The sequence below is a fragment of the Mustela putorius genome, unplaced genomic scaffold (genome assembly GCF_011764305.1).
Source record: "Mustela putorius furo isolate JIRA1106 unplaced genomic scaffold, ASM1176430v1.1 tig00003899_pilon_pilon_pilon, whole genome shotgun sequence".
Lineage (NCBI taxonomy): Eukaryota > Metazoa > Chordata > Mammalia > Carnivora > Mustelidae > Mustela > Mustela putorius.
In genome coordinates, this window is record NW_025422048.1 from 8,326,438 (window position 1) to 8,351,842 (window position 25,405).

Below are 25,405 nucleotides of genomic sequence, written 5' to 3' on the forward strand. Positions count from 1 at the left end.
CTAATTTCCCTTTCTGTATTTTCATTGTTAGTGTATAAGAAAGCCACTGATTTCTGCACATTGACTTTGTATCCTGCCACATTGCTGAATTGCTGTATGAGTTCTAGTAGTTTGGGGGTGGAGTCTTTTGGGTTTTCCATATGAAGAATCATGTCATCTCCGAAGAGAGAGAGTTTGACTTCTTCATTGCCAATTGGATACCTTTTATTTCTCTTTGTTGTCTGATTGCTGTTGCTAGGACTTCTAATACTATGTTGAACAAGAGTGGAGAGAGTGGGCATTCTTGTCTTGTTCCTGATCTCGACGGGAAGGCTGCAAGCTCTTTCCCATTGAGGATGATATTTGCTGAGAAAATTTTTGTTGCTGTTTTCATTTGCTAGTACCATTCATTATCTTAGAGTGTTGGAATGTGTGTATCTCTGGGTATACACACACACATAAATAAAATTCTTGGTGTTTCTGGGTTATAATAATTCTATTTCAGTTGGTATATGTTGTTCAGCTCCTATCTGGTGAGTTTAAAAAGAAAGGCGATGGTGTGCCCCAGGAGAATTCAAGGCACTCTAAAATTATTGTTTTTACTTTGCAGCCCCTCCATCAGGAAGCTTTTCTGTTCACAGAAGCAGTGTTAGAAAGGAATAGTTTCCACCCATCCTGGGAGCTTAGAGTGGGGGAGAATGGGAAGTGCGCATGGTGTTATGGCTGGAGGAGAAGAGTCAATGGTAGCAGGCAGTTGGTAACCGCTACCTGTTTTGTTTTTTGCACTACTCTGATACCTGCAGCTTAGACTATTACTCCTAATCTTGATGGGAAATAAGCAGCTAAAGGTAACTATAGAGAAAAGGCAAGAAGAGAACCTAGGAGCCCGTTTCCATCCTATCCTGTCACTGCTCTCCTGTGCGTCCCCTCCTCAGTGCCCTCTGCCCCGGACTGCAGTTACTCCCTGCCACACACACAATGACACCATCTTAAGTCAGCCTTCCATTTTACTAGGACTATTTCTCGTGTTTCCTTTTTTTTTTTTCCTTTAAATTCTTCTTAGTTTCTCTTATTTATATTTCTTGCTAACTTGTGTAATTTCTCCAGGGTTCATTTTGAAGAAGGACCTAGCAGTCCACTCTATTCACCATCTTAACAGGAAATGGAAATGAATTAATACCTATAAAAATAAGTGTGTTGAATGATCCCAATTTTATAAAAATATTTGTCTATTTTCTGTTTTCAAACACAGATATGTGGGATGATAGTTTTCGTAAAGAAGACTATACCTTTTTTTCTGGCTATTCTGGGTATTTTCTGGGGTGATATTTTACTTTTCCTCATAATTTTCTCTTCACATTACTTATAATGTGTGTTTATCATATTTATAAAGCAAGTTATCCTTAAAGAAAAAGCATTAGTGATGAATAAGTTGTGATGTACACTGTCATTTGAAGTTCTCTCATTAGAGTCTTCTCATTTAAGAAATTATCCTAGGATTGGGTTGACCATTATGCATTTGAGTTTCTTAAAAAAATATATTAGCTGGCAAGTATTTCTAAAATTTCTTTTACTTCCACTTTCACAAAATTTTATCATCTATTCATTTTTCACTTTTCAAAGTCCAATTAATCATATTTTAAGCACTTTTTATGTCCCGTGCACTGTGCTAGAAATTATTAGTAAAAAAAAGGTATGAAAAAAGTAAGAAACAGGGAGTAATATCTTGGTAAGGAATTTTTTTTATTCATAGTAAGGATAGCCAACCATAGTAAGGACAAGAAATACATATTATTGACAAATGAAAGAATGGCAGAAGAAGAGGACGGGAAAGTGGTAGGGCTGGTAATTTGTCATTTATTCATTCACTTAACAGTTTACTAAGTGCCTACTGTATACCAAGTATAAGTCTAGGGTCAGGGTATATAGTGGTGAACAAAACAGAGGTAAGTTCCTGCCCTCATACAGTTTATATGTTAGTGATAGAGATAAGATAAAATAATAAAATCATGTATTAGATAGGAGTAAGTGGTCAGAAGGAAAGTTAGAGAAAGTGATTGGGAAGTGATTTGTGTTTTTTTTCTGAAAATGAAGTGTGGTGAGCTGAACAATGATCCCTGGAAAGTTATTACATCTTAATACTCAGAAATTGAGAATGTTACTATATGGAAAAATGTACTTTGTAGATGTGATTAAGTTAGGGATCTTGAGTTGGGGAGATTATCCTGAATTATCAGGGTTGGAATCAGGAAACACTCTCAGCAGCTAGAGAACCCCCACAGTTCTTTGTCTTGTGGCCCCCATTGGCATTTCACATCAGGGCTATTTACTTTCTTTCAAGATAAGAGGGGTACTTCTTTCTGACTTCTAATCCTCCTCTAGTATTCTCTGATGGAGTCTTATATAAGGTAATTCAGTCAAAGGATGGAATGTTCCCATGCTCAAAAAGAGGAGATTATACAAGACATGGAATCTTGGGGGCCATCTTAAATCTTGCCTATTAGACTGTGTTAAAATTGGTATGTCAGGGAACAAGGATGATATAAGATAGAACAATCAGAAGGCTATTTTGATTATCCAGGCCAGAGCTGATGGTGGTATAGCGGAGGTAAGACATGGTAAGATTCTGGATATGTTTTGAGGTTCATTCTATTTTGAAGATGGAGCAGAAAGCATCTTCTAATAGATCACCTATGAGAAAGAGAAAGAAGGTGGGTGTCAAGGGTGACTCCAAAGCCTTGGATCTGAACAATGAAGAATGCCATTTATTGAGATGGATAATACTTCAGGAGGAGTAGGTTGGGGCAAAGCAGTGACGTCGGGAGTTCAGGGCATAACAAATTCAAAATGTCTACTAGACATCCAGGTGGAGATAGTGAAAAGATCATTAAATACATCGGGATTTTAGGGGGAGGTGCAGATTAGATGTAGGTGTTTGGGCATCATAAGCATATAGATGATATTTGAGGTGGCATTGAGTGAATCAACAGAGGGAGTGAGATAAGGAAGACTGAATTCTGAGACACCTCAACTTCATTCTGGGTTGGGGAAATGAAGAGGAACCAGCAAAGGATCCCAAGAAGGAACAGTCAAATTGAAATGGGAGGAAAAACCCAGAGGGTATAGTATTCTCAAGGCAAGGGAAGAAAGTACATCAAGAAGCAGGAAGGAGGTAGGACATCCGTAGCAATTGCTACTGATGGATCCATTTCACATAGCAATGTGGAGTTCACTGGAGACTACAGTAAATTTTGGGAAGCCTGAGGGGGGTGGGGTGAAAGCTACACATTTGAGAATGTTGACTGGCCAATATCCTCCAGGAATCTTGACCTTACTTCTTAAATCTAGATGTCCTGTGCCCCACAGCTCCTAGTTCTTACCATTTTTGTTACAAAGTATTTATATTAAACTGACTGCATTGAAGCTGTATTACCTATCTTTATCCCTTGGTCGTGAGCTCCTTGAAGCTAGACCATTTCTTTTAGCTCAGCATCTTTAACTCCCTGTTAGGCTCACAGTAAACAGGAATTGAAAGAAGTTATAAGTGAATGACAGGCCGTGATCTAATTTTTCATATTCCTTGGCAAAAAAAAAAAAAAAAAAGAAAAAACCTTTTTGCAATTCAAGACTATTGTATCCTTTGAAAGTGTTACGCTGATCATTCAGCACTCTGAAGCAGCACTGAGAATTATAAATGAAATAGAGCACTGCCTTAAAAAAAATAAAAGTGGCAGATACAGCTAACTGGTGATTCTGAATGGAATTATTTTGCAAGAAACACCAGAATATATATGATCAAATAAAGTTTTAGGTTCATTTTCCAAAGTTCCTTTTCATAATAAAAATTTGAATCTGAAAACGAGAACAAGATCTTGTTTGTAGAGAAAACTACTGGGAAACATTAACTCACTTGCAAGTTTCCTAGTGTATCTGTGCTGTGTTATGATCAGTTCTTATTTTTGTTCAATATGTTAGGTTTGTTTCTGCTATTTCAGAATAAGAATGTTAAAATCCTTAGACCTACAGCATAACACCAAAAATATTCATGTATAATTCAGGATTACAAAGGAGAAGAAGAATAATTTTTCATAATTCCTACATAGTAGTTAACACGTTATATATCTCATTAATGCATATTTAGTCCATGGCCTTAAAGAGATTGTTTGTATGCTTGAATTACTATAATTAATAATAATAATAATAATAATAACAAGCAACAGAAGTTAGCATTCACTGAACACCATCAATATGCCAGACATAACATTACAATGATTAACCAAATTGTATAGATGAAGAAAGTTGAGTAACTCGTCAAAGTTCATGCAGCTCATTAGTAGTGGCTGGGATTTAAACCCAGGTGTGTCAGGTTCTAGAACAGACTGTCTCAACTTAGGCAATGTTGACATTTTAGGCCAGAAAATTCACTGTTGTGAAGCTTGTTCTGTGCATTCCAGGAGGTTGAGCAGCCTCCCTGGCCTCCATGCACTACATGCCAGTAGCTTCTCCCAATTGTGACAACTACAGATGCCTCCAAACCTTTTCAAATGTTTCCTGGCAAGCAAAATCACCTCCAGTGGAGACCACTGCTCTAGAGTAAGTGCCCTAGCCACAGTGATCCATGGCCTTCAGAGCAAATTCTTTAAATACAAGAGAATAGAAACAGCATCCAGATGTGAACTTGAATCTTAATTCTCCTCAGTGACCCAGTCCATTTTTAACACTGTGGCTTTTAGAGGTGACCTCAGTCTTTCACTCAGTGATCTTCAAATGCCTGGCATTTATTGGCCATCTTTATTGTTCCTGGCACTGGAATAAGAGCTAAGATTCTAATTAATGTGTTGTTCCTGAAGGAAGTATAGCCCTAGCCCAATGGTGGAATGTCTTTAACAGAGAACAGAGTCTTACAATTTCAGAGTGGTGGGTCATTTGATCCAAAGAAGGCATTTCCTGATTTCAGTTTCCCTGGTCTGCAGTATTTGTAGCGAAAGATCAGGAAAGTCCATGGATGACAGGGCATTTAGGTGGTTGAGGGGAACAAATTCCAGTCAGGCCCATAAGAGAATACATACTATTTCCCTAGTTTAAAAGTATACAAACCTATAAATTCTTTTGTGCTGCTGGCAAGCCCGGAAGTCCAGAATTTGTGAAGGAGAACCTGTGTTCTCTGCGTCACCCAGTTTTTATATAGTTAGCCAAGGCAGGCGTATCTATGCCATAAAGTTTTTGGAGTTGAAGCAGGAAGATAGTAACATCATCAATATCACAATCAGTACTTTATTAGTGAGTAGGAATAATAACAATAATGACAGTAATAGTTAATAGTGAATGCTGACTGTGGATCACTCTGCTAAGCATTCCTTTAAACACACTCAACCATCCTATATGCTGGATATAATCATACTTTACAGACAAGGAAACTTTAAAAAGAAAAAAAAAAGGTAAGTCATGTTGCAATGGCGTACAAGTGGTAATTGGCAGAATGGAAATTTGAATGGAGGCTGTATGACCCCAGTGGTCACAACAAAGCTATACTGCTTTTAAAATGTTACTTTTAATATGCTGGATGCTTTTATATACATATGGGTACATGAATAACAGACTCTATTCAGAATGGGGGAAGGGAAGAGGGCGTTGGTATACTGAAGGATAGCCATTCTAAAAAAAAACAAAACCTGCAGTTCATCACATTAGGTATATGCACCCCTTTAGAGCAGCAATCTCTTGTGTGTGTGTATCCAAACAAATTCGTATATAGGTCTGTAAGGAAACATGCGCACAGATGTACATTGCAGTGTCATTTGGGGGGTTGGGGGCTTGGAAGCCATCTTAATACTTATTGCTGGAAAAATGGAGAGGTAAAATGTGGTACGTATATGCCAGTAGTACTGTGCAGTAATTACAGGTATTTATTAGGTGTAAATATAATGCACGGATGGTTCAGAAAACATAGCACTGAATAAAGGGGAAAAAATGAAGTATAGTGAAATACCATGTTCATAAAATTGAAATGTATGCACACATTTTGCAAAATCATAGAAAGTATGTGTACTAAGCAGATTGGAATGGAGGCTCCTGGGTGGCTCAGTCAGTTAAGCATTTGCCTTTAGCTCAGGTCATGATCTCAGGGTCCTGGGATCGAGCCTCAAATGAGGCTCTCTGCACAGTGGTGAGTCTGCTTCTCACTCTCCCTCTGTGCATGCTCACTCTTTCTCTCTCTCTCTCTCTTATAAATAAAATGTTAAAAAAAATAAACAGAATTGTTCCATATGGAGGGAAGGAAATAGGAAACACAAATGCAAGTAAGATGGAAAAATAAATAGAAGAGGGGCCTCGGTGTACAATATGTTACTACAAATACCTCAACTCACTACACTTAAGTCCAAAAATCAAAGCAAAACAAAAGTATTACTTAATACTGGGTTCCAAACTAATTTAATTTGAAAATATGAAACTCAAAAAAATTATTTCCACAATAAAAATATAATGGCTTATCTTTTCTTGACCATAACATCTTTGAGGTATTTGTTTTACAAATGTGAGGAACTGTATCGCCCCACAGAAGAGTGATTCACTACCTGGTTAGTTGTCCCTTAAGTGCTTATCATGTTCCACTCCTGGCACTCCAAATGCATGTACACTTCTTATACTGCAAAGAGTTTTGGATGGGGAAGAAGCTTCCATCTGATGAATTTACCTGGGATCTTTTTTCTACTTCTCAGCTGTCTTTTTCCTGGCTCTTTGACCTAATTTTAAAAATTTTAATCATGAAATTCTGTGCTAGTCATTAATGCTGTTCAACAAATATTTCTTGCCCATTCTGGGTACACAGAACCATTTTCTGTCTTCCTTTGGGTTTGATGGGATTGACTTGAACTGGCCAATGTGTCTGACCCTCCAAAGTTTAAGACCCTCCAAAGCTGCTTTTTCCATGTGACACAATAACAGCAAACTTTAAGACGAGAGATGCTCCTTTTGCCTAAATGTCTGAGCAACTAAATGTACACAGTGCTGAGCTAGTTTATAATGGACACATCATATGCATTTAAAATAAGTATTTCTTAAGTCACTGAGGTTTTATGTGTTTATTTTGCTGAATTACACCCTAATATATCCTAACAATAAAATATCCAACAATTAAATCATTGGTGAAAATAATCACTATGATCCTAGGATTGTTTCTATTGGGATATCAGTTGGTATGGCTAATGAGTTTATATTTGCTGAAAACATGAGTATAGGCCACCCAATTGAATTAACATATTGATCATCTTATATAGTGTAACATATAAATGTGAACTCGAGTCCAGATGAATATTTTATGTATTGCTTCTTACTTATTGAAGAACCTTGTTCTTGCCATATACAAAAGGAAGACAGATTGATAGAAAAAAGATTGGTTCTTCTTAAAGCGTCATTAGTCATTTCTGAGATTTTTTAACAGACTAATTTATTTTTAGATGATTTCTTTTTAATATTTTCTCCTTTAAGAAAAAAAAAAAAGCCAACCCTCCTGTCCATTTCCTCAGTAAATTTGTCAGAACATAGCACCTGGTTCAACTAATCCACTCTCACCTTTTTTTCACCATGACTTTTCTATTTAGAAAATTCTCACTGTCATTATGAGGTTCTTTTGTTCTCAGTTGAATGAAAAATAATTTGCAATTAATTTGACAGTTACAAATGAACATGTTCTCTTTTGTCTAAGAGGTCTACATAAACACTGCTTTTGAGCAGTATCTTCAGTGAAGGAAAATGGAGCATAGCCTTTTAAATTAACGTGCCAAGAGGGATTGAAAACCTGCCATTACCTAGTTGGCATTTTGAAGACACCAGGTATATAGGTGCGCAAGATGTCTTTGTTTCTTCTATAACAAGAGTCAGGTAATAGTCAGTTGGATACTTTTAAATGTATCCTCTTATGCCAATATGTATGTATGATCCTGTGAGGGGTAGTAAGAGGGGTGTTTACTGTTAGGTTCAGAGTGCTCCAGAGCATCTTGTTACCCCATCAAAAGGCAGAAACTAGGTCCTTCTCCTTGAAACTGGGTGCACTTTTGTGACTGCGCTATCTAATCAGGTCTGGCAGAAGTGATACCATGTGATTTCTGAGACTGTCCTAAAAGATGATATAACTTCCACGTGGTGCTCACTCACTTCATATTCTCTCTCTCTCTGTCACTCTCATTCTCACCTCTCCCTCTGCTTACCTTTGGGAAACAGCTGCTAGACTGTGAGGAATGCTAGGCCACATGGAGAAACCATCTGTGGGTGTTCCAGCTAACAGACTGCTCTGGGGCCCGGCCAACATCCTGTACTAACTGCTAGACATGTGAGTGAAGGAGCCCGCAAGGCGAATCCAATCCCACTTGTCCTCTGATGGCAAGTGCGTGAGAGATCACAGGGGAGAACCAGTTAGCCTAGCACAGTAAATCCTCAGCATTGTGAGAAATAATAAATGATGGTTGCAGCTTTTTATACCACTGAGTCTGAAGTGGTTTGTTTTTGAAGCACTAGATAGCTAGAGCAGACCATCTCGTAAAGTGACTTGCTTATGGCCACATGGCAGTTGGGTTGTCAAACCCCAAGGTTTGCTTGTCATCTTATAAATGTACACCTTCAAAGTTTTGCACCTGTAAGATATTCTTTGGAGAAGAGAAACCATGTATGTATGTGGGTGGGTACTCATAGGAAAATACTCATGGATCTTCATTAGCCTTATTCACTGATAAGTACCAAGGTTTTAGAAAAACACTCCTAAGTTCTGCTGTACTCTATCTTACAGTATTTCATCCTCATTTTTGTTGGTGATGGGTAGGAAGGAGTTGGGGATAGGGCTTGCATTTAAAGAGTACGTTTTCTTTTTGGTGACATTTCAAAGAATCCCATAAAACAGCAAGTTTAGAGCAAAAATTGTATGTCAGACCTATGTATGGATCGAATACTGGCTAGCTATGTAACCTTGAACAAAGGCCAAATGAACGAGTGCTTACTTTTTTTTTTTTTTTGTTTGTGTGTGTGTGTGTTTCTTTTCTTTTTTTTTAATTTTTTTATTTTTTATAAACATATATTTTTATCCCCAGGGGTACAGGTCTGTGAATCGCCAGGTTTACACACTTCACAGCACTCACCAAAGCACATACCCTCCCCAATGTCCATAATCCCACCCCCTTCTCCCAAACCCCCTTCCCCCCAGCAACCCTCAGTTTGTTTTATGAGATTAAGAGTCACTTATGGTTTGTCTCCCTCCCAATCCCATCTTGTTTCATTTATTCTTCTCCTACCCACTTAGAACCAGTGCTTACTTTTATAGATAAGTAATCAAAAAGCCAAAGAGGGGAACTGACATTTCCCAAGGTCATTTACTAGTTCTAAATTCAAATCAGGTGTTCTCTCAACTGTTATGCTATCCTATTTGTACGGATTTTTTTTTTTTCACTAAGGAGAGGAAAAGGAGATTTAAAAAGCATTTATCAGTTGCTTACAATGGAGTAAACAAAAGCACCATTACGTATTATCCGATATAATCTTTACAAGGATCCTTTGGAGTTGGTGCTGGTGTTTCTAAACCACAGAACAATTGAGTTAGCCAAGGTTCCTGAAGCTCAAAGTCGTGGCTAACATGTGCAACAGGCAACATTTCGATTTATACTTGAGTTGTTATGAATCTATTTACTCTGCCATCAAATCTTTGTGTCATATAATTAAGTTTAATTTCCTTAATGTTCATTTTAAAAATTGGTATCTCTTTCATTTTTTCATTATTTTTCAAAGTTTTCTCCTCTACAACTTAAATTAACAATGGCACTCTTTTCTTTGTATAGTTCTGTTCCTTAATTAAAAATACATCTTAGGTGTCATGTCTTTAGAAAAATCATGAAAAGTTATTTCATTTGAAGTTTCTGAAAAGATGAAATCTTAACTGAAAGATCATTTTCATCCATGTTGCTGCTCTGTATTCTTTACCTCCAGCCTTTCTATTTGACTTTGAAGAAAGAATCTAGCTCTGATCAATGAAACGGCAAAGTTCCCCTCTGAGGACCACTCCCTAATGCCTTCATTGCTTAGTACCCAGTGCCAGAGTCATTCTGGCAGACTTCAAACACAAATTAACCCAATACTGATTTGGGGGGCTGGGCTTTGAATTAAACTGGCTCCTCCTGTAGAAGCTTGACTGTTGATTATACATCATTGGACATCCAGGAATATGATTTGCTTTCCATCCATTCCCTTACTTCATGGGAGAAGATATCAAAGACTACCACAAGCGTAACTTCTGCACTTAACAAATTGTGATCATGAAAGTACTTCATGAAATTTGGTGAAAGACACAATGAAAGAATAATGGCTTCCAACCCCATAATAGCTCTTGGGTGGTTTAAGTATAAAATGAAATATAACAAGAAAAATTTCACATTGCAAGGTCAATTTATTACAAAGAACACATGTTTGAAGAAATATCTGGTTTTGGTGGGCAGGTAGTTGGATCTTTTTGAAAGTTAGCTTCCTTGGGATAATATCTATCTTATATGGATTTGGTTACAATTAAGAGATAATGCTTTTAAAAGATTTAACATGAACTTATCAATGTATGATAGGCATTTAGTAATTTCTAGGAGATAATATTACAAAGATGGGTTAGATTTGAAAATTCCATGAACTGAAACATTTTTGGTGGTGAAGTGGATCAAGTAAATCCTTGGAATGGCAATGTGTAATACAGGAGGGAGTTGAGGGGCCGGTAGACACCTAGGAAAAGATTTTCCGATTGAGGGTTTTCCGAGACATTTTTTAAAAGATTTTATTTACTTGACAGAGAGAGACACCGTGAGAGAGGGAACACCAGCAAGGGGAGCAGGAGAGGGAGAAGCAGAGCTCCCGTAGAGCAGGGAGCCCAATGCAGGACTGAATCCCAGGACCCCAGGATCATGACCTGAGCCAAAAGCAGACACTTAACAACTAAGCTACCCAGGTGCCCCTTCCCATACATTTTTTTAAAGATTTTAAAAATTTATTTGACAGAAAAAGAAGGAACACAAGCAGAGGGATTGGGAGAGGGAGAGGGAGAAGCAGGCTTCCCACTGAGAAGGGAGCCCAATGCGGGGCTTGATCCCCAAACTCTGGGATCATGACCTGAGCTCAAGGCAGATGCCTAAAGACTGAGCCACCGAGGTGCTCCTTCCATTACATTTTTAAAGAGAAATGCTCTACTCACTAAACAAAGCGTATGCACTTTGTTTGCATTCCACCAGTTCATACCCATGACATACGAAGTACTAGACAAAATTCCTACTTCTTCCTACATCTAAGTTGTCTTTTTAACAGGACATGTATTGGTTTTCTGTCTAAATAAATATCAAGTAAATTAGTGTCCAGCAACGTGTCAAACTCTTGTAGAAACACATAGATAATGAGATTAAATATATCAAAATGAGTATTTTATTATATTTTTTAAAGCCTCTAAAGGTATTTTTTAAAGCCTCTAGGTACTAGAAATTAAGAGAGAATTTTAAAGTTTAGCATTGAATAAGCTGATATTGCCATGTTCCATAAAGTTTTAATGTCCCATGTATGCTTTAGTAGGAAGATCAGTTTCTAACACAAATGGGTACAAGACATGTGACCCAGAATCTACAGGGAAGAGAAATTACAATTCTTACATAAAGCAGAATTCCTTCAAGAGCTGTTTCATTGAAAAGGGAGACTACAACTCCTTTCAATAATGCCCTGAGATTATTGTGAGGAAATTTTCTATGTGAATCTGACCAAGGCCTTTGGTACGGTTCAGCCATCAATCTATTTTTTTATTGAACTATAATTAACATATAATTTTATATTAGCTTCAGGTGTGCAATATAAAGATTCAGCAGTTCTGTACATTATTTAGTGCTCATCACATTAAATGTACTCTTAATTCCCTTTATTTCACCCATCCCCCTACTGAGCTCCTATCTGGTAGCCACAAGTTTGTTCTCTGTATTTAAGAGTCTTTTTTTCTTTTTTTTTTTAATTAATTTTTTATGTTTTATAAACATGTATTTTTATCCCCAGGGGTACAGGTCTGTGAATCACCAGGTTTACACACTTCACAGCACTCACCAAGCACATACCCTCCCCAATGTCCATAATCCCACCCTCTTCTCCCAAACCCCCTCCCCCCAGCAACCCTCAGTTTGTTTTGTGAGATTAAGAGTCACTTATGGTTTGTCTCCCTCCCAATCCCATCTTGTTTCATTGATTCTTCTCCTACCCACTTAAGCCCCCATGTTGCATCCTCATATCAGGGAGATCATATGATAGTTGTCTTTCTCTGCTTGACTTATTTCGCTAAGCATGATACGCTCTAGTTCCATCCATGTTGTCGCAAATGACAAGATTTCATTTCTTTTGATGGCTGCATAGTATTCCATTGTGTATATATACCACATCTTCTTGATCCATTCATCTGTTGATGGACATCTAGGTTCTTTCCATAGTTTGGCTATTGTGGACATTGCTGCTATAAACATTCTTTTTTTTTTTTTAATGATTTTATTTTTGAGACAGATCACTTGTGAGAGAGCACAAGCCAGAGGGAGGGGCAGAGGGAGAAGCAGGCTCTACATTGAGCAGGGAAGCTGACATGAGGCTAGATCCCACGACCCTGGGATCATGACCTGAGCTGAAGGCAGATGCTTAATGGCTAAGGCACCTAGGCACCCCTGCCCATTCATGATTAGAAAAAAAAAGAATTCTTAGTATACCACAAATAGATTCTCTTAGCCTAATAAAAGGAATCTACTAGAAAGTCTATTCAATACTGTAATAGAATGCTCAACCATTGTAATAAGAAAATGTTTTTAAGATGTAAGACAAAAGAAAGAATAAAAAGAAAGAAATAAAATTGTCTTTATTTACACATAATTGTTATCTATACAGAAATTTCAGTAACCTTTACCAACTAATAAAACTGAGAAAGTAACAATATTTTGGGGTAGACAATTGCTGTGAAGTAATTTATAACCTTTCTTTATAACAAAGTAGCAATATGCCACTTGAAATTATTATAATAAACAGAAGGACCTCATTGGAAATAACAAAAAACTATAAGCACCTAGTAAAAAAAAGTTAACAAAGTTGTGGAATATTTTGTGGAGAAAATGCAAACATTATTGAAGATGATTTATTAAGGTTCTCCAGAGAAATAGAAATTATGGTATACATATTAGAAAGAGATATATTGTATGCACTTAGCTCATGCGATTATGGAGGCTAATTCCCACTATCTTCATTCTACAAGCTGAGGTGCAGGAGAGCTGGTGGTGTAGTTCCAGTCCAAAGCTAAAGGCCTGGGAACCAGGGTGTGCCATAGTGAAAGTCCAGTATGGCTCCAAAAGCTTGAGAACCAGGAGAACTGATGCCTGAGGGCAGGAGAAGATGGAGGTTGCAGCTCAAGCAGAGACCAAATTTGCCTCAAGGTATTGGATGATGCCTGTCAACATCAGTGAGGATATTCTTGTTTACTCAGTCCACTAATTCAAATGCTAATCTTTTCCAGAAACATCCTTATGGACAGACTCAACTTAGGAGTATATTTTACCAGCTGTTGAGACATCATTTAGCCCAGTCAAGTTGACAGGAAAAATTATCACAGGCCATAAGACTTTATTGTATTAGGGACTGTGTTCAGGTGCTCACAACAGGAAACATCAAGAGTAGACTAATTAAAACACATTTTACTGCTCTCATGCAAAATGAACCATGGGAGAGGTTAATTAGCGTGGGTACAGTGACTACATAATGCTCTCAGGGACCCAAGCTTTCTTGAACATTTTGCTTACCATCCTTAGCACGTGAATTTTATCATCTTCATCATCAAAGAAGGGCTTATCAGTGTCCAGCATAGTACTAAGCATTACAGACTTGGAGAAGCAGAAGGATGAAGGGCAAGAAGAGTTGGTACTGGTAAAGTCTGCCTCTGTAGAGAGCTTTCCTGGAAGTCCTGCCCAGCAACCTGCACTTACATTTTATTGGCTAGAAATATGTCACATGACCTTCCCTACCTGTGAAGTGGCTGTGAAATGTAATTTTCCTCATGAGTGTATTGCTACTCTGAACAAAACTGGAGTTTTGTTACTTGGGAAGAAGGCAGTTTAGATATTCTACAGGGAACCATCAGTTACCATCAGTTACTGAGTATGGCAAGGGAAAACTAGGAATAGTTTATACATGGGAAGACTCACTATCAAAATATTAATTCTACCCTAATTAATATATGGGTTCAATGCAATATTATTTTCATGTATATTGAAAAATTCACATCAGAAGAAACACAGCATAGTGATTAAGATTACAAACTTTGGAGCCAGACTGATTGGCTTCAGATCCAGGCTTTGCCACTTAAAAGCTGTGTGACCTTGGGAAATAAATTAACCTCTTTATGCCTTAGTCTCTTCATCCATAAAATGCAGGTGATAACGGTAGTATGTCAATGTTGTTTGTTGTAAGGAATAAATGAGTTACTGATTTTTAAAGCACATTTAATAGAACTTATCATGTATTAAGTGCATTGTATTTGTTAAACATGTTAACATATGAAATAAAGAGGAGCCAATAAAATCTGAGATAATTTTGGAGATGACTATGGAGTCCTACTGTATACCACGGATTATTACAAAATGGTGGTAATTGAGACCATGTATCATTGATACGGGAATAGACAGACCAGTGAAATAGAATTAACCCAACAACTGATGGAAACACACCAGGGAACTAGGCATATGGCAGAGGTGGCAGTAAAACTCATAGGGGAAAGAAAAAGATTGTCAGTAAATGATGCTAGAACAATTGGTTTCCCATATGGAAAAAATCTTATTCCTACTTCACAGTATATTCAAAGATAAATCACAACATACTCAAGGATAAATTTCAGGTGTATTAAAGATAGAAAAAAAATTTAAAAAATTTAAAAAATTTTAAAAAGAAGTGAACTTTAGAGTCATTACATAAAAACATAACAGGATATCCCTATTACCTACACGCATGAAAGAATTTCTTAAGCAGAATAAACAAAGACTGCCAAAGAAAAGATTGGTAGTTTAACCATATAAAAATTTGAAATCTTTAACCAATTAAATAAAACGCTATAAGAAAAAAAGTTAAACCACAAACTTGGAAAAGAAAAGCACAGTACCTACAAAAATTAATAACCACAATGTATAAAGAATTCCTACAAATAAATGAGAAAAAGTCAACCCAAGATAATATGGAAGAAGAAAAGATATAACTAGGCACTAGAGAGCGCCTGGGTGGCTCAATGGGTTAAGCCTCTGCCTTCAGCTCAGGTCATGATCTCAGGGTCTTGAGATTGGGCCCCACATCGGGCCCACAGCAGGGAGCCTACTTCCCCCCCCAAACCTGTCTCTCTGCCTATTTGTGATCTCTCTCTCTGTCAAATAAATAAATAAAAATTTTTAAAAAATAACTAGGCACTAGATAAAAGAGCAGTGGTTGGGTCCATATTTGTCAGTATTTATGAAGAGATGCTAAGCAAATTAAATGAATGCAATATCCTTTCATATTCATTAGACTGATAAGATGAGAAGATATGATACTTCTAATGGCTTAAGAAATTGTGGAGAAATGAACTCTCATTCACTGCTGGTAGGAAGATAAGTTGCTATGTAACTACTTTGGAGGGCAACATGCCAGTTTCATGTGAAGTTGAAGATGTGCATATCATGCCTCAGCAATTCTACTTCTAGGGATAGAGAATATCTATTATATGTAAAAGTTTATTGAGGGATGATTATGTGCCATGTACTATTCTGAGTACTAAATGAATTGTCTCACTTTACCTTCACTACAAGTGCATGGGATAGACACTGTTGTTGTTCCCATTTTATAGACAGTGAACCAAGGCAGAAAGAGATTTAATAACTTGCCTGTGTATACATAGCTAATAAGCAAAAGACTTGAGATTAAAACAGTCAGTCTGGTTCCAGAGTGTGCATTTTTAACTAGCACTATCATATCTTTCATATACAAAAGCTTGATTCAATTTTTTGGTAATAATTAATAACAAAATAATTATTATTCATAAAATTACCTAAGGGTTCTTTAGTATAAAATGGCTGAATAATTTGTTGGTCATCATATAATGGAATCCCACATGCCAGGTAAAATAAAGGATTAAGTAGATCTACATATATTAATACAGATCTTATAACATCAAATTATGTGATAAAGCAAAAATGCCGAAGGATTCATACATTCTTTGTATAATTTCCAAAACAAAGTACTGGTAGTTATCAATACAAACATATTTGATAAATATGGATTTGTGAACAGAAGAGGATATACTCTCTTTGAAGTAGTGTTCATTTCCAGAAGAGTTTAGGGAGTGAAATTATAGGATTAGGGAGGACTATAAAAGGGACTTCAACAAAATTTTTAACATTTTCTTTAAAAATTGGAGGCAAATTCTTTTTTTTTAAATTTTTTATTTCTTTTCAGCGTAACAGTATTCATTGTTTTTGCGCCACACCCAGTGTTCCATGCAATCCGTGCCCTCTCTAATACCCGCCACCTGGTTCCCCCAACCTCCCACCCCCCGCCCCTTCAGAACCCTCAGATTGTTTCTCAGAGTCCATAGTCTCTCATGCTTCACCCCCCCTTCCAATTTCTGGAGGCAAATTCTTAAAAGTCAACAACAAAAAGACTAACAACCTCATTTTGAAAAGGGACAAAGGACTTGAATAGACATTTCTCCAAAGAAGATCTACATATGGACAACAAGCACATGAAAAGATGTTCAGCATCATGAGTAATTAGGGAAATGCAAATCAAAGCCATAGTGCAAATGAAAGCCTCTTTATACCAACTAGGATGACATTCTAGGATGTTGGTAAGGATGTGGGGAAATCAGAATCCTTGTACATTGCTGGTGAGGAGGTAAAATAGTGTGGCCACTCTGAAAAACCATTTTGTGGTTCCTCAGAAGCTAAACATCTATGACCCAGGATATCCATTTCTAATAGAAAACAGGGACTCAAATACATGTAGGACAATGAAATGAAATGTGGTACATACATACAGTGGAATATTATGTCATAAAAAGGAATTAAATTCTGATGCATGCAACAACCTGGATGAACCTTGAATAGATTATGCTGTTTAAAAAGTCAGAACAAAAGATCAAATACTGTAGAACATGAGGTACCGAGAATAGGACATAAGGATGGTAAGTAGATTAGATGATACCAGAGCCTTGAGGGCAGGGGAATGGAGAGTTATTACTTAGTGGATAGACAGTTTCTGTTTGGCATAAAAAAATTTAGAAATAGAGGGTAATGATGGTTGCCCAGCATTAATTAGATTGGGAATGTAATTCATGCCACTGAACTGTACACTTAAAATTGGTTAAAATGGCACATTTTATATTATATTTTACCACATCTTTAAAAATCTGAGACAAATATGGCAAATATTAACATTTTTATATTTAGTTGATAGACACATGTTTCTGTATTACTTGTATTTTTTTTTAAATTCTAGAAATATTTCCATGGTGGATTTATTCACAAGAAAAATATATACTCCGGTGCCTGGGTGCCTCAGTCATTAAGCATCTGCCTTCAGCTCAAGTCATGATTCCAGGGTCCTGCTTCTCCCTCTCCCACTTGCCCTGCTTGTTTTGCCTATCTCACTGTGTCTCTGTCAACTAAATAAATAAAATCTTAAAAAAAAAAAGAAAAAAAAGAAAAACATATACTATTGGAGAAAGAGAAAAATAACTTGGGAAGGTTTAGGATTTCTGGCTATAGGAAGTTCATTAATTTACTTGCCAATGATATCACAGTGCATTGCATTAAATATTAAAATTAATGAATTAAAGCCACCCCAATCCATTCAAATGATTTGGAAGCTAAAGTAATGCCTGCTTTTTATGTGTGCAAACGTTTTAAATTCATTTGACTGTCAAGTAAAGGGTCATACACCTTGACAATCTCAGCAGTTTGGGGAGAAAGCTGCATTTAAATTTTAAAAGGCAAGCAAAACAGATGTACTACATTTGCACTGCTCCCATTAGAATTGCAGGCTACGAATCAGCAGGAAAGAGTGCTGTCCAGGCTACTTCCAAGTCTATGTCTAATTGTGTGAAAATTTCTCCTACTTTATGTCCTATCCATATATTCTATAGTAAGGAGACCTTTTTTTGACATGAATTTTGTAAGAGGAGCGTAACTAGTGGTTCATTTTCAAGTGTTTGATGTTCTTAAAACAATTGAAGCTTATGTTTCTATGGTAAGAAAAGGAGGGACTTGAAAATAGGTTTTAAGTGTGCCATGTTAGTAAGAAATTCTGATCAGGTGACAGAATTAAATTCAGATTGTGTCTCTATCAGTTATTAATAGGCGTTGTTGAGCTAGTTGCTTACTCTGTCCTAGGTCTCCATCTCACATGAAAAGGAATGGGTTGATATATAATCTCTGAGGATCAACCATTCTCTACTAACAAGGTCCTTTCTTATTTTATAAAGGAGGTAAAAATGATTCCAGAGTTTTGACATAAAAGCCATTTTAAGTCAGTATTTTTCACGGACAATGTGGTTATGCCAAATAATTTTTTTTTCATTTCTTTTAGGTACATTTAGATAGCGGGATGAACATGATTAAGAGGAGGGTCAAATTAATAGCAGGTTCATGATGAATAAATGTTCTTTATGGTACAAAGTATCATGAGCAGGGTTTCAGTGTCCAGAACCACCAACCTATTTTCTTGCTTGTTCCAAGCTGTTTTGGGTACACCAAGAAAGTGAGAATAAACTTTCATCTGACTTTAGGGTTTTGTTCTTATAAAGGGAAGTCTATATTTGCCCTTTGAAAGTAATAAGCAGAAGTAAGGCAAGTAGGTACCCATTACTCTAGAGGGACTCTGTCCAATGAAAAGATAATGTGAACTACATATGCAATTTTAAATTTTCTAATATTTTAAAAATGAATGGAAGTAATTTTGTTTTCTTTAACACAATATATCTAAAATATTACCATTACAACACATAATTTTACAAAAAAATTAGTGAGATATTTTGTTTTCTTTTTGCTTATTTGGTGTTTGAAGTCTGGTATAAATTTTATACTTAGAGCACATTTCAGTTTGGATTAGCCTCATTTTAAGAGTTTATGGCTACCATATTGGATAATGCAAGCTTAAAAAAAGGTAATATGGCTTTTAAAAATGATTTAGTAAAAAGCATCTCCAGCATCTCCAGCCTTGGCATGCAAATAGGTCACTAGTGGAGAAGTGCACTCATTTGCATAAAGAGCCCAGACCAACTGGTGGAAGAAGATGTTTAGTCCGGTTCCTGCTCTCCAAAATCCAAATGCTAGGGAAGATTTCTCAAGGTGGACATCAAGTGTCTAAGTTAGGCCTACTTGCAGGTAATTGCAATGTGGCATAGTTTTGCAAAACTAATTTTTTTAAATTTTTTATGAACATATAATGTATATTTATCCCCAGGGGTACAGGTCTTTGAATCGTCAGGTTTACACACTTCACAGCACTCACCATAGCACATACCCTCCGCAATGTCCATAACCCCACCCCCCTTCTCCCAAACCCCCTCCCCCCAGCAACCCTCAGTTTGTGCAAAACTAATTTTTATCAGAGGTGATTTTATTTCAAAATTCAAATGAACTCCCTTCCAGTTAGTTTGATTAGTTGATTATTTAAGCACAATATCACAATATCTGGAAGAGGCTGTTGGCAGAGAATGGAGCATGATTTGTCATTTTCTTCTTATTGCTGGGGTATCTCCTAGATAAAGTGTGCGTGACTGGAATAACTATGCTGCAGGCATGCATTGTATATTTGTGTGAGGTCTTACAATGATCTTCGAGATGGCTCATAGAGCAGTCTAGATAAAAAAAAAAAAAAAGTGTCCAAGAAATCCTGACAGATGTCAGAGTCATTTGCCTTTTATTTCATAGTAGAAGCCTTCAGGTCATCACTCAAGAACTTTTCCTTTTTAAATTTACATACCAATATAAAAATAATGAAGATGATCTTACCTTCTGCTTATATTTCTTATTTTCAAAATTCCTTTCACATGTATTATTTTCATTTCTACAGACTTTCTGCAAGCTAAAGATAGTGATGATTGTGATCCATCCGTTCTTCCTCAAGACCTTGGACACTGAGACCAGTACAGGTCCCTGAGCCCTCCTCTTATCTTGTAATGTGAATGTTAACAATTTTCTCAAAGAGTTTTGGGTTCAAATAAGATAACATAGTTAGAATATACTGCATACTGTGTGTGATCATTAGATGTTAGTTATCCTCATTAACAGATACTTAAATGAAGAATTTAGCAAACAATGTGGTCCTTTTAGACAGCTAAAATAAACATTTTGCCATATAAAAGCATTGACTCATACAACTAGAAGGATATGAGATTCAATTTAATAACATTCTCGAAGAGCTATAACATGTCAGGCATCTACAAGAGACAGAAGGCAAAGAGGGGAAGTGGTTTGCTTACGGTCATATGGTTAATATGTAATGACAGTGGCACAAAGATACAGGTTTTCTAATAAGTTCAAGCGCTTTTGAAGACACTATGTCCATTTTTTCTTCCTCTAAACTCTTAACAATTTGTTGCTTAGCTAGTGAGTCCGCAGAAACAGCATATTGGTGGCAGGCTGGACAGTATATGAGTCAGGCATACTGACACCAAAAGTGACAGTTGACATTCTGGGCTTAAGGGAGGAAGAAAAACACTACATTCTTTTAGTCCATGACAGCATCTCATGTTCACAATGATGACCTTCTAAAAATAGAGTAGAACATATTAAAAAAAAAAAAACCCTCTAAGTCAGAAAGATTCCATTAAAATGGTTAAAGAAACATGACAGTGGAAAAGAATATTGGAAGATACGTAGCCACCATGTTTTCTTTTAAAAAATTTTTAAAGATTTTTTTTTATTTATTTGTTTGACAGAAAGAGAGATCACAAGTAGGCAGTGGCAGGCGAAGAAAAAGAAAGGGGGAAGCAGGCTCCCTGCTGAGCAGAGTCCGATGTGGGGCTCCATCCCAGGACCCTGAGATCATGATCTGAGCTGAAGGCAAAGGTTTTAACCTACTGAGCCAGGCAAGCATTCCCCCCCAACTTGTTTTCAACAGCTCTTTTTTACAGAGGTGCCTGGGAGGCCACTGACTATAGCTTCTGCTTCCATATAAAGTTTCTTTTGACAAAAGAGTTCCATATCTGTGTATATACATACAATGTATGTATGCCTATATGTCATATATATTATGTATGGTATATATGCCACATATCTGTCTACCTGTTGATCTACCTATCCATCCATCTATCCATCCATCCATCCATCAATTGCAACAGTGATGTGGTTCAGTCACTTTCTGTTGCCCCAAGCCTTCCTCCCTACTCCCCCTTTCCCTGGGACAACTAGACAGGACCATTAGACTCATTCTTGGGATCTCTAGGCTGGATGCCTGATTCAAGATGGACCAAGGAGATCTCTTATCCCAGAAATTTAAATTCTGCACAGAGATGAACAGAAACTGAGAGTGGTTGGAAGCAGTACCCTGGAGAGGGTGTTCCTGAGTTCCATTTGCACTAATCTCCAGGACTACTCTGATTCTCAGCCTTCCCAGGTTTGACCATCTAACTCTTCCTTTAATTTGTTGAATTATCTCAGTATCTTTTCAATAAATCACCATTGCTTAAGTTAGATTTGGTTTCTTTTGTTTGCAGCAAAGCTGCTTACATGATAGCCTTAGGAGGTAAAAGTGATTTGCTCAAAGTCACACAGTGAATGATAAAAACTTGACAAGGTGAGTCTCCTGATCACTAGTCTGTTCTCTAGCTAGATGTATACCACTCCCTCACCTTGACCATGGTGGAACTCCCCATTCCATATTGATTCTGAATGAATGAGGCATCACTGTATCAGGCCAACACAAAATTGAGAGTTTAGATGAAGCAAGAACTTTTCAGCCCCGGAGCATAAAACATACCAATGTAATGTATATTCTTTGCATAGTACTTTCTCCTCCAAACTTGCTTGAAGACCAAAGTGTCCAAAAAAAGAAAAGATTGCTCTCCTTCTTTTGGTACAATAAACCTGACAGTATCTTCCTACACAAGGACATGATTAACTGTGCTTCAGCTCTGTAGCCATCAGGATTGTGTAGGTTTTGCTGTGACGACAAACAAATCTTGAAATCTCAATGGTTTAATACATAGAGATATTCTCATTTGCATAGGGAATAGGCCACCACTGCTCTGCTTACTCTGCAGACTGGTTCCCTTTCAAAGGTGCCTCTGAGAGCCCCCCTCTTTTTCAGTTATTTGTTTGAGAGAGAATGAGAGCATGCGCTGGAGGGATTGGGGAGAGGGAGACAATCTTTTTTTTTTTTTTTTTAATGTTAGGCAGCATATAGTAGTACATCATTAGTTTTTGATGTAGTGTTCAGTGATTCATTAGTTGTGTATAACACCCAGGGCACATCACAACATGTGCCCTCCTTAATACCCATCGCCCGGTTACCCCATCCCCATACCCCTCTCCCTTCTGAGATTCTCAGTTTGTTTCCCAGGGTCCATAAGGGAGACAGAATCTTTTTTTTTTTAATTATTATGTTATGTTAGTCACCATTCAGTACATCATTAGTTTTTGGTGTAGTGTTCCAAGATTCATTGTTTGTATATAACACCTAGTGCTCCATGCAATCCATGCCTTCCTTAAAACTCATCACTGGCTGACCCATTCCCTCACCACCCTCCCTTCTAAAACCCTCAGTTTGTTTCCATAGAGTCCATGGTCTCTCATGGTTCGTCTCCCCTCTACTTTCCCCCAGGGAGACAGAATCTTAAGCAGACTCCGCCCTGAGCACAGAACCTGTTGTGGAGCTCAATCTCATGACCCTGAGATCATGACCTGAGATAAAACTCGATTCAGACACTTAACATACTGCACCACCCAGGTGCCCCAAGACAGGTTGTTTCCATCTTGTGGCTCTGCCACTCAACAGGAAGCTTCTGTGATCACAATGAAAGTTAAAATTCAGTAAGGGCTTTTCACTTCCGCAACTCAAAGGAGACAGTGCACTTTACTTGTGCAGAAAGTGGTTTACCTAGAGTATTTGATGCCTGCCTTGGATAATTTTGTTTTGTATTTTTTCTCTAACAAAATCATTTTGGTAATGATCATGGCATAAAGTGAATAATAAAAATGGCCAAGAAGTCAAAGTCAGTGAAAATTTTCTTTGTTGTTTTTTTCATATCAAGCCAATAAAAATAAAAGGTAAGATATATTAGTGCAAAAAAACGTAATGGATTAATACTTCATATTTATATAAAGGTGGTTTTTGAAAAGAGGGAGAAATTGCAACCACATATGGGCAAGAGCCACTAATAAATAATAACTAAAAAATAAGATTACAGTTTCTGACTTTAAGAGTTCTACATATTTGTCAATGAATCATCAAATCAATCTCATATTCGTGTTCACTCATAGTTGATTGAAAAATACATTTATTAGGTTCAGTTGTAATTTTTTTCAATATGCAGTGACTTATTCATGCATAATTAGAAAACACCTTAAATGTAAGGATGAATTTGGTAGAGACTTAATCCAGTTTCACAATAAATTCCTGAAATTTTGATACTACCCATGTATTTGTTTCTTTGGGGTTGATTCCAGTGGCCTTTATGTATTTCTGTAGTCAAAAAAATTTTTTCAATCACAAATCAAAATGTTAAGTATTGACATAGAATGAGATTGGTGGTAACTTAAATTCTAGGTCTTAGTTCACAGTCACTGTGCTGTCATGGTTTATTTTGTATTCACTGCTTAAACACAAGAATATGTAGTGCCATAGGGGTTGGAGACAGAAAGTGTGCTCTAAGGATCTCAAAAGATTTCCAACTCTGAAAACCTCTTAAAAAAAACTTACATAGCTGAATCTGTGTGTCAGCGCTGACTGTATACATGGCAATTCTCCAAATTAACTTCTATGTAAAATATGTTTCTTCAAGAATAATTAACAAAGTGCTAATTTGAGACTAAGATACATATTATTAAGACACAACAGTACTCACAGTAATTATTTCCAACTTTAAGAATACCAAAATGTGTTTTTTCAGGGAGGAATGATGTATTACTGACCGTGTTTAGAATTGCCAGAATGATGTGAAAATAGGTTGGTTTTAAATTTTCTATAGACCATGCATCCTTATTATATGCATCTTGGTGGACCTCCTCCATCTCCATAATCTTGATGCACCACTGGCCCATAGTCCCTTGACCAAAGCAAGTTACTTGGCCCTCCTCAACTGTGAGGGGTCGGGAAGTACCAGGGAACATACTGATTTTCAGTGCTATGCCTGGGTCAACCAGCTGTGTGACGCAGATGTGGCAGGACATTTCCAGTCAAGGGCTATGTGTGTGTACTCAGAAACAGCTCTGGCATCCATGGTTTAGACTCTCATGGGTTTGGAAGATCATGAGGATAGATACATGTACTTTAATGGACACGTTTTTCAAATAAGGCTGTACTTTTTTTTTTTTTTTCAGAGAAGATTCAGGAAGAACATTACAAAATCATAGCTTTGAATCCAAGGGATTAATTTTCTGATTAATTTCAGGGCCTCTTTATATTCTCAGAATTCAGTGCTACCTTTTGGGGATTGATCATACTCCAGATAAGCTGCATTCTGTCATCTGGAACAGATAAAATTGGGAAAATATGCAGTAATGCAGTGTTTTCAAAATGTGCTTGCTAAGAATCACTTAGGACAACTTGTTAACTACATAAATTATCAGACCTTCCCCCCAGGAAATTCTACTTCATAGTTCTGGGTGGGGATCAGGACTATGAATAAGTACATTAGGTGATTCTTATTTTCAGGCAATTTTGGATAAGAGTTTTAAGAGTAGTTATAAGAGTACACTCTATATAGTCAAACAAACCTGGATTTGGCTCTCTGTTTAATGTTCGAGTTTCTCTGAGTTTGAAGAGAGAACAATTTTCAGCTGTCTAGTCCCAACAAGGCAGGCCCCAAACTTTCCATTCAGAATTGGACATGGTAGGCAAAGTGTACTAAGTAACAGAACAAATTTTTTCGAGTGTTTGCGGGGCTAGGAGGATAGAGACCTATAAGGCAGTGGTTTTCCACATGACTGAAGACCAGATGTATTATAGTTGAAAGGAATTTTCCAGGTGTGTTTATTTATTTATTCATTCAAAATTAATTAATTAATCTATTTATTTATTTATTTGACAGAGTTCACAAGTAGGCAGAGAAGCAGGTAGAGAGAGAGGAGGAAGCAGGCTCCCTGCTGAGCAGAGAGCCCGATGCTGGACTTGATCCTAGGGCTCTGGGATCATGACCTGAGCGGAAGGCAGAGGCTTTAACCCACTG